Raw genomic sequence first — 10,833 nt, 5'->3', positions numbered from 1 at the left:
GGTGTAAAATTAATACTTATAATAAATAAAATAAAAGGCCCTTAATTTCACTGTATTGAACTATATAACACCTGGAGTAGAATATTAATAGAATATGTTGAGAAAAATGTTGCTTCCATTAGATTTGTTTACAGTCATTTATTCGAGGGAAAAATAAACACCTCGGGGCGTTTATTCGAATAAGCCTAATAGTAATAGTTTAGAACACCTCTCTCCCAATTTTATCAACCTCTTCAGTAATAGGCCTATATGCGGATAAAGTGGTGTTCTGGATATAGGATGGGAGCACCCACCACATGGTGTTCATAAATCATCCACATATTTGGAAACTTTGTAGCAATACCGTTGCCCGAAAATATGGGTCTATCAGGGTGACCTGAGAGGCCAGGACGGAACTGGAACCACCTTGATAAGGGGACCAATTTTTTGAGTCGATAAAGCCTTTTTTAACCATCTTTTGATCAGATTTTTCCACTTCCTTCCAAATTGTTGGAGTGGGGTCCTCTGTTTAAATTACGATAGTGAATGTCCTGAAGAACTGCTCTTTATCACCATTATAGCGACTGTGGCAGAGGCTTTATCCCCTGATTTGATACTATAGTAATATGCTGACGCAAATTGTGATGACCCTAATAGAAGGCCAAAAAAATTGTTTGTTTGCCATCCTCCACCTGCCCCTAACTCACTGTAAAAAATAGGGGCGGAAAAACAAAAAAACTTTAAAAAGGGGGTTTTTTTAGCTTTTTCTTAACAAATAACAAAAAATGTGAGTGAATTTATCTTTATTTTTTTCAAATTAGTCTAAAGTTGTCGTCTGATGTAAGATATTGCCATTCTAGGCCTCTGTATTTTTATTCCTTTTGATGAGTATTAAAAAAACAATTTTTTTTCTACCCGCCCCTATTTATCATTTAAAAAAAGTAGGGCAAACAAACAATTTATTTTATTTGGCCTAATAATAATAATAATAATAATAATAATAATAATAATAATATAAACTTCTGATTTCTTTAGTAGCTTTTCTAGTTTCCTAAATTCAGACTTGCTAACTTCACTGTTGCAGCTTAAATCATGAATAATAGATCCAAAAGATTAAAGCGAAATCAAGATGAACACACATTTTAACGAAATAAACCATTTATTCACAAACATGTTGCCCCTGTTTCCTAGGCGTCATCAGTGCTAACTAAAAACAATTACAAAACAAAATATTGCTTATATACAGCCTGAATCAGCTCAGGTGTCGTGACAAATAGACTATGTGTCGTTTGTTGCCACGTCGTAGAAAAAAAAAACTGTAATAATAATAAATACTTGTATCGCTTAATATTTTTAATGTATTTGATATAAAAAAAATATAGCATGAAATAATAATAAAAAGATAGTAATACAAAAAGATAATTTATATATTGTATCATCTGTTAGACTGTAGTTTGTTCATTGCAATACAGATAATGAATGGAAACATTTACGGCAGTGTAAACGTTGGAATGAATCTTTCATGACCAATGAAAATTGTTGTAGGTCATATAAATTAAGGTACTGCATGCAAATTAATACGAGAATGAAATACAAAGATATCGTCTTAAATTTGTGGCAAAAAATTTCAAAATAAATTTATCATGAACTTTCAGCGTTGGTAAATTGTTGTGTTGCCGCCCTCTTCAGATGATCACCCTAGCAGTTTAGACGTTTGTACGAGGATAGAATTTGCAGTGTCATCTCAATGTAAACGTGTTTCATATGAATCACGGCAGTGAATATAAATAATTCTTTGAACTCACGACAGAGGTTTCACTGACTTTATTTTCAATATAATCATGATGAAATTTAATCCTTGCAATGGGACCTAAGATTATGACATCATTTTCAAAATATAGCAATCGTACGTTGGATTGTTAAATTCAAAAAATCAACGAAACCAAATAAAAATAAATAATAATAATAATAATAATAAAAAAAATGTGTGTTTTTGTGAGAGAAGGGGAGTACGTGGGGTTACGTAGTGTTAGTTGTGTAGTTGCTCCTCTGAATTGCAGTGTAGGTCTACGCCTAATTGCGTTTTGCTATACAGTGGCCGTGCAAATACTTGCCAAGTCTCCGGTAATTGTAGGCAATTTAAACTTGTTAAAAGTTAATACTCGATAATCGGAATCATAGTGATATAGAAAAACAGCGTTTAGTGCTCCTGTTGAGTCATTAACACTTTTGACCTATGTACATATTACAACCACACTGTTAATTTTGGTTGAATTTAAAATACATTATGTTTAATTGCATGGCAGAGGGACTTTAGCCCACCGGGCAGACAGATCACAGCTGTCGGCCACGATTTGTGGACCAAAAAGAATTCAAAAAATATGTCTCAAATTATCTTGGTACAAAATAACCCATTTTTAGGCACCAGTAGTTTTGTCCCTGGATCTTCTCTAGGACTTCGCCCCTCACTCCGTCTCTGAACTCCCGGTACCGTGTTTTTGAATAAACGTCCCGGGTCGTTTCATTGTTGATTTGTGAGTGTGCATTTATTCGAGGACGATAAACGCCCTTAATTTCACTGTAAATGTGGAATTGCAACACGGAATTACCGTCAAAATGTGTTAATACCTGATCATATTAGACAAAAATGTAATTCTGTTGAATGTGTTGAGAATGATGTTGCTTCCATTAGATTTTATTTAGGGGGCGTTAATTCGAGGAAAAAAAAATAAAATTGTAATTTCATAATAGATTGGTTGATAGATTAATTGATTGAATGATTGATTGAAAATATCATCAGAAGTATATCGCTTGTAACCGAATGGCAGGAACCACTAAGATCATAACGTCCATTCCATAAAAGAAAAGATATGAAAATTTCACATAGGCCTACACAGATAAAATACTGTAGGCCTAATGTTTATTATTGTAGTAACCATGTTATATATAGGTTCCTGTCCGTGATATTTGGAGGAAAATGATGATGATGAATTTTTTTTTCGTGAACGGTTGCTGTTTCCGTTGTTAATAATTGTTGAGAGAAAAAAAATTAAACAAACATAAACCCCCATTGCTCCATCAGAATGTTGTTCATTTTAGAGGGCGCTGTTGATTTTGCTTTTGCGCGACAGTTAAAAATTAGCACAGTATCCAGGAGCCTATTCAGGAGTGAGCTCGCGAAGGTCGGAGAGGAGTTTTACATCAGCAACTAATGAGTATGTATTTGTAATATTTTGTTTTTTGAATTATGTGATCTAAAATGGACTGATTATTACTTTGTGCATATGTTTTATTTCAAGTGGGGCAAGCTCTCAAGAAAAATAAGAAGAAGAAGAAGGCCTCAGATGAGGAGAATGGCGACAGTGAGTACTAACAATAACATTGCATAACATAGGCCTAACGACTTACACGTTCTCAAAATCGATAACTTTTTAAGCCATGCATGCGATCACATTAAAGTAAAGATTCATTTTTGCGCTGCCATGTAGGGTCGAGAGATCAATATTTGCAATATGACATGCTAGTTTCTTAATTTAGAATATGTGTTAATTAGTTAGTCGATGCTGTTGATGGGTATGTGGTCGTCTGCCAGTGACATGTTCTGCTTAAATTAAGAATAAGTTAAGGCATTGATCTTAAGTTTCCATAGTGGTAATGGTGGGCTGGTTGACTTACTGTAAGATTGCAAAATGGAGGTGGTGTATACTTCTCTATAATAATATTCAATTTCGACCATTTTTGAATCTTTGAAATTGTAAAAAATGAACTTTTTCTATGCACAGTGACATATCTAGGCCCGAGAATTAGCATGGGCCTAGATATGCTTTTTTTGGTGGATGTGCGCCCACAAGTTCCTCCATAGATATGCCACTGGCTAACTGTCACAGTGTGCAGCAAATTCAATCGAATAGGACCGCAACCTGCTTGTCAAGGCCGCTGTCATTTTTTGACAAATCTGATCAGGTTTCCTTTGGATTTCCTAATGATTCCTAAATTTTCTTCTGAGTAAATATATGTGCTACATGTCATCATCTTCTATTTTATCTTCATTATATCATATCAGATCATGATAATGTCTCATATATTAATAATTATAATAATAATTTTCTAGTACAGTATATATGATCAGTGTATTAATACATAATAAATCTTAGGTTTTTCTAAGCACAGACTAAATACTTAGTTATATGATGTAAACATGTGATGTAAACAAAACTCTAATCTTTAAAAAATTACTTCCTGTGTTAATAATATTTTTCTAATTCAAATGAATTATTTAAAAAAAATATACTATTTCGCAGTGAGTGTAAAAAGGGAATTTCATGCAATCTTTATCATCATTAAACTACTGTCTGTTTAATAATTAATGCTTATTTTTAGACGTGACATTGACTTATCGATTCCTTAGATATTACGTGAGAAACAGACTTTAGTGAATTGCATACTGAATGAAATCATTCATTAGAACATGAAGGTATAAAATCCTCCATGTTTGGAACAAGACCTGCATCGCATGTTAATATTAGTATTACATGCAGTCTGTGCATATCTTGAGGGAATCTTGGGAAGAGTAATGAATTTAGAAGTTTACCCAAATGGCATCCTAGCTCATGCACTACTTCCTATTCTCATTGAAATCCCACAAGTCGTATGCTAGAGTCATTAAGGCTATGTCCACACTATCAAATTTGATGTCACAAATTTCTGTGATGTCCCATGATCTTCTGGACATGTTGATGACATATCCAAATATGGTCATACCACATTATTTGTAACTTAATTCTGGAAGTCATTATTTATTATAAATTATTCACACTATCAGATTTTATTATTTTAATGTAACAAATTTCTGTGCATTAAGCGCTATATAAGAACGACATATTATTATTATTTATCTCTGGGCATGATGATGACATATTACATCCAAATATGGTCATACCATATTATTTCACTTAATTCTGGAAGCATTATTTATTATAATTTGTCCACACTCTCAGATATTATGTGACAAATTTCTGTGATGTCGCGTGATACCTGGGCATGGTGATGACATGTATCCAAATATGGTCATACCACATTATTTGTATCTTAATTCTGGAAGCACTATTTGTTATAAATTGCCCATACTATCAGATTTTATGTGACAAATTTCTGTGATGTCCCATAATGCCTGGGCAGGATGATGACATATTACATTAAAATATGGTCATACCACAGAATTTTATGTGACAAATTTGTGTGATGTGCCCATGGTGTCTGGGCATGGAGATGATATTACATCTGAATATGGTCATACCACATTTATTTGTCACTTAAAATTTGATAGTATGAAGAGCTTTATATTCATGATGTCATACAGTATTACATACCATATTTGGGTTTATATACCAACTACATATAGATTCCAGGCATTTGATTGGTTAAAAGCTGGGAAATAGTTTCAGTCATACCTGGCTAACAGTTCTTTTTCTTTTGCCCTCTCGCAATTCGCAATGTAGAAAATTATGCTAAGCCTATTGTTGAGGGCGCGCTTCTACTAATTTTATCAAATTTGATGAATTGGAAGCGGCTGATGATCGCTCGGCTGCACACTGTACTGGTAGGCTAGGAATAACAATAGGCCCTAGGCTAGGCCCTAGCCTAGGCCCTAGCCTAGACTTCTTCACCACTCAAGAACAGGAAATCTATGTAGTGGTATATAAAACAAATATTTACTGGGATTTTAATCGGGTCATAGTTCAAATTATGGCCATAGTACAGCCTCCAGATCACCTGGGCTATAATTTGAACCATGCCCTTAACCCAGTAAATATTTGTATAATATGTCGCATCAAATTTCATAGTGCGATGCATGTGCCCTTGTCCATGCACCCTTGTCCATGCACCTCCTTTTTATCCATAATTCTGGAAGCAGTAATATTATTTATTATAAATTGATAAATCCTGTTACTATACTGTGTGGCATCCAGTTGTATTTGTAATATTGTGATGTGTTTTATGTCAGTTTTTCTCATGTTAATGTAACCCACACTTTTTTAGTTTAACTATAATCAACTATGACTGTTGTATTGTCTAGTTTAAAAATAAAAATTAATTAAAAAATATCTAATTTTGTTTAACTTGAAAATTTGTTTTACAAACCATTTTGATATGAATTAAATAAAAGAATGATAATTTTCCATCTGCAATTCATAAACATTATATGGCAAATATTTTATGACACATTCCTGAATTCTAAAAAAGGTATTAAAATCGAAGATTTTGCACATTATTGAATTCCAGCAAGTCGATGTCACATAAGACATGGCATTTTCACTTGCAAGTGCAATTAATCATCTTGGTTATAATTTTTTTTTAAATTTATAATTTTGTTCAGTATTAGATTCACGGTTAAGATTTTGGTTGAAAGTGTTTGTGCCTCGGCCACGGATGCAGGTAGAAAATTGCCAAATATCCAATACAGTAGTAATAGAATTAAGACATAGAGGTCTTGTATCTTAAGCCGATTAAATCTTTAGATATATTGCTTGGCGAGTATATTGAGATCAGTAAAAGTCAAATTAAGGATGTGTTATTCAAGTTGTTGGTCTAGGCAACAATTTTTCCAATTGAAATTCTTTTGTCCCAGGCCCAGGCCCATAACCAGGTTCATGGAAAAGGGATTTTTTTATAGCCTAAGTGTAACTAAGATGTAATGATAAAGTAATGATAAATACTTAGTAAACTGGTCAAAAAAGGGGTTCGGCCAAATCCAAAACCCTTCCTGGTTACAGGTCTGACCCTCACCTGTTAAGGCTACCTTGCAGCGGCTTTTTTTTGTGAGGATGCTGACTTTGGCTTTAGTTGCAGGGTACTGCTTGACCTCTATTCCTACACAATGAGTTTGGACCAATTTTTCTCTTTATGGAATGCCACTTGCACTGCAGTTAACTGCTCGGTTGATATTGTTGGCTTTCTAACAGATTCATTGAATTCTTAAGCATGACCTGTATTGCGTGACATATCAGATTCTGTTTAATATTGTTTTTCCTTTTAACCGATTTGGAATTTAATTACCTGTTCTGATTACTTGTACTGTAGTGCCAGGTTAATAAAGTCTTTCATTCTGTTTCAGTTCTCAAATTATGGTTCTGTGGTATGCATTTGATAAATATATATCCTTGCGTATGTTTTGTTGTAGAATGGCTATATTATGAAAGAAAAGTGCGAACATACTCTATGTTTGTAAGAGTCTAAAAAATCTGACCAAACAAATTGAACAGTTCAAAGATTCTTGGAAGCTGGGTACAATGACCACTGTCAAATTTCCTACACATGAACTGTCAACTTATTTTATGTGCCACCTTTCAGATGCAAGTTTGAAAGACCTTTTTTTCCTCTTTCATGATTGTATTTTATTCAATTTCTGTGACAAAATTAATAATGTACCTAAGAAAAATTATATTTTTTTTGGAGAAATTTATTCGTAAAAGTTGTTTAAAACCTTTAAGATTTTAGCAAAACCAGTTCAATGATGAAAGCGGGCAGAGTTTAATGTAACAGAGCTCTGCTGAATGGTCATATCGCACGATTAGTTTGTTGCCGGCAGCAAGCATGCTTGAATTGTCAGGCGAAAGCTGAAAGAAAAACTAATAATGATAAGTAAAAAGCTCTTTAAATACTATTTTTTACATTCACAGCATTCTGATTAAAAAATGGATGCAATTTAATATACTTGGCCTTTTATCAGGAGAATAGTAAAAAATGATGTTAAGAAAATCTGAGTTTTATCCTATTCTCATGTATGCATTCAATGAGGTATAGTGTGTTCTTTCGAACTTCCCTAGTGAATTTGATGTATTTGATAAAGGTGGCACCTTTGAAGTGTGTAATTTATTGCACATTAATTTAATAAAATTAATGTTATGGTTTGATTTATTTATATCCTCTATGGACCTATCAATTGCTACATAGTTTGCACACCTATTCTCTGATGAGAAATTGAAAAACGTTTGAAAAATAATGATTAGTATATCATTTTTACTGTTAATGCTTATTCATTTAGATCATTAAATTTCAAATATTTGTTTTCAGCCTGGAGAATATATTGTATCCTTCAAAAACAAACTCATTATTTTCACCTTAAGGTCTTTATTATTTGTTTTTTACTTAGTAATATTGTACTCCTTGTTCGTAGGATTTGTTTAAATAATTTAGAAAATTTAGTGATGGAACGAGTAGTAGTCACGTGACATTTTTTATTGAAACCCCCTCCCAAAACCTCAAAAAACATAACAACAATGATGGTATGACATTTTTTAGTTACAGTCACACAGTGGGTCAATGTCAAAGTATAGGAAAAGTAAATGTTATGATTTTCAAAACAATGGTACTGATAACATGATTATTATAGCAAGAAAAGGCATACAATTGTTAACGTCAGGCTCCGGATGAAAACAATCTTTTGATATGTTGTACATCTGATTTTTCTAAGATACAAAAAACATATTTGATGAAAAACTTGTAAGCGGTTAATGAGATACAGATTTTTGAATATTTAAAACTGGGGGAAAAGATGGAAAAAAGGTGGATACACCCCTGTCCTCCCAGTTTTTAAATATTCAACTATCTGTATCTCATTCACTGCACTTCCAAATTTTTCGTCCAAAATATGCTTTTTGTGTCTTAGATAAATCAGTTGATATGATAGCAAACCATTCTGTCATTATTCCCAAGCTTAATTTCCAACTGATTTTAAATAATTTACTAGCATTTCAACCAACATTATTCAACATCAAACAACTCACAGTCGCCATAGCTATATCCATAGTTACGTTGCATTGTTGTTTTGTTTACTCATGTGACTTTGATTGCTAAATCGATCGATTGTATACAGCAAAAATGTTTCTTCGTTTCATTTCCTCGTTTAGATAAATTACAATTTGACAGGCTGTGGTAATTGCAAGAAATTTGAGAACATGATTCTCTCTGATGGCAACAATAGACCAACTACTTTGCTTAAGTTTGACAATAGCAAGATATTGTTTGTTATGATTCTGATGAAATACAGTAGTAACATAAAAGAAAAAGGTCAATATTACTCTACAATATTCATTAGAACTAAGTAAAAAATGTTTTAGTCTATTAGTTTTTATGCCCTGCAGAAGAAGTAATTTGTTATAAAATCCAGTTTAAAATTGGATAGCATATTTTATCATCAACAATGTAAAATGTTAACTATGTTATAATTATGATTCATATTACTGGTGGAAGTGTCATTGATGGGATATTTTGTAATAATGATACAAATTTTCATTATAATATTTGATTATATTTGTATAGTAGGGCAGAAATAATACCATAGCAGCGTTGTATGGACTAACAGTACTTTAGAAAAATCTACTATTCTACAATAGAAAATATTACATAGCATAAAAAAAGTTAAATGTTTTTCCATATTTAATATTTTTGCACTGTTTTCTAATAGATATGTTCAATAAGCACCTAATTTGCTCTTATTCTTCCTTCTAGTATTTTAATATTCCCTAATTTATTGATTCATTTTGCAGTTTATATTTTATTATTGTTAATGCTAAAAAATGTTTGTTTTCCCAATTTGTTTTAGCGTCATAAATGCACAAAAATAATACTCGTTTTTTTTGTACTAATACATACAAAGAAAGAATGAATAAAAGAAAACAGACTCATAATTGGAATGTTAAAGTACACGTGTGCTTTCTATATATAGTTGAACCATACAAGGATGATGCCCGATGCAGAATATTACAATGGCAAACAAACAATAAAACCATAATTAGTAAAAGATAACGATGGCTTTACGTCACATGTTCCCATTATTGCTGATGAACCTTCCAATCATAAGTACAATTTATTATTTTCTAAGTCATATATCCGTCAAATTTTATATAAATGAGCTGGGAGTATAGCGTAATTGTTCTTTGGATAATGACATATATAATGGAAATCCAAACACAGATCGTTATCAATATATGGATGGCTCAAGTCGTAAAACTGATGTACATTTACTTTCCTGTAGGTCTACTATGAATTTGTATATCAGCGTCATCAATAAAATAATTAAGAGTTTAAAAGAAATAAATTCTTTGGATAATGCTCTGTTGAGCTGAAATCTATCCTGTACTGTTCCTCCCAGCTCATGTACTGTACCTCTGACTAATCATCAGTACTCTGTTTTAAGGCCAACTCAGACAGCGTCGGCCTACGCAGCCCGACCCGATTTATCGTCGGGGACAGTCTTGAGCAGTCGTGAGAAATATTAAAATAATACTTTATTTGAAAAACTACGCCTTTCCATCAGCGGCAAGATGTGTATAAGAGACAGCAGCTGGATCATGCCTTAAGTAATAAATAGTGCATTGATAATTTATACTAATAATTATTTTTCCTTTACATATTATATGTAATATACGTTAATGTATAACAAGGAATAGTGCATTTAATTTTAAAGTAAATATCAGAAATGTAATTAGTTAATAGTTTTAAAAAAATATAGCAAGAAGTCATAGCAAAATAAAATGTATTCCCACCGGCATAATAGTGAATGAGAGTAAAGGCCAACTCAGACAGCGTCGGCCGACGCAGATTTATCGTCGGGGACAGTCTTAAGCCGTCGTGAGAAATATTAAACATGTTTAATATTCTACGATGCGACTGCCCCCGACGCACACCATCGCGTCTGCGTTTAACTCACACAGACCCGACGCGACAACAAATCGCGTCGGGCTGCGTTGTACGATGCTGTCTGAGTTGGCCTTTATACTCCCCCTCTACTCTTTCGTCTTTCTACTCTACTTCCAATCTCATCTCTTCTGTTTGCTTGACTTCTATTCTTTT

The 10,833-nt window shown here is 32.9% G+C and overlaps 1 long non-coding RNA gene across 1 annotated transcript; it reads left to right on the top strand.

Annotated features, from left to right (window-relative positions):
* Window positions 1-3,098: 3,098 nt before the first annotated feature.
* LOC117102515 lies at window positions 3,099-9,674 on the top strand. Its single transcript, XR_004444429.1, has 3 exons — window positions 3,099-3,194; window positions 3,279-3,341; window positions 8,889-9,674. It is a non-coding gene; the product is annotated as an uncharacterized LOC117102515 (long non-coding RNA).
* Window positions 9,675-10,833: the final 1,159 nt, after the last annotated feature.

Source organism: Anneissia japonica, unplaced genomic scaffold (genome assembly GCF_011630105.1).
Source record: "Anneissia japonica isolate Jap-2015-1 unplaced genomic scaffold, ASM1163010v1 scaffold1489_len2284818_cov182, whole genome shotgun sequence".
In the NCBI taxonomy this organism is placed as follows: Eukaryota; Metazoa; Echinodermata; class Crinoidea; order Comatulida; family Comatulidae; genus Anneissia; species Anneissia japonica.
Note: the sequence above shows the minus strand (reverse complement) of the source record. Positions and strands in the feature narration are given on the sequence as shown.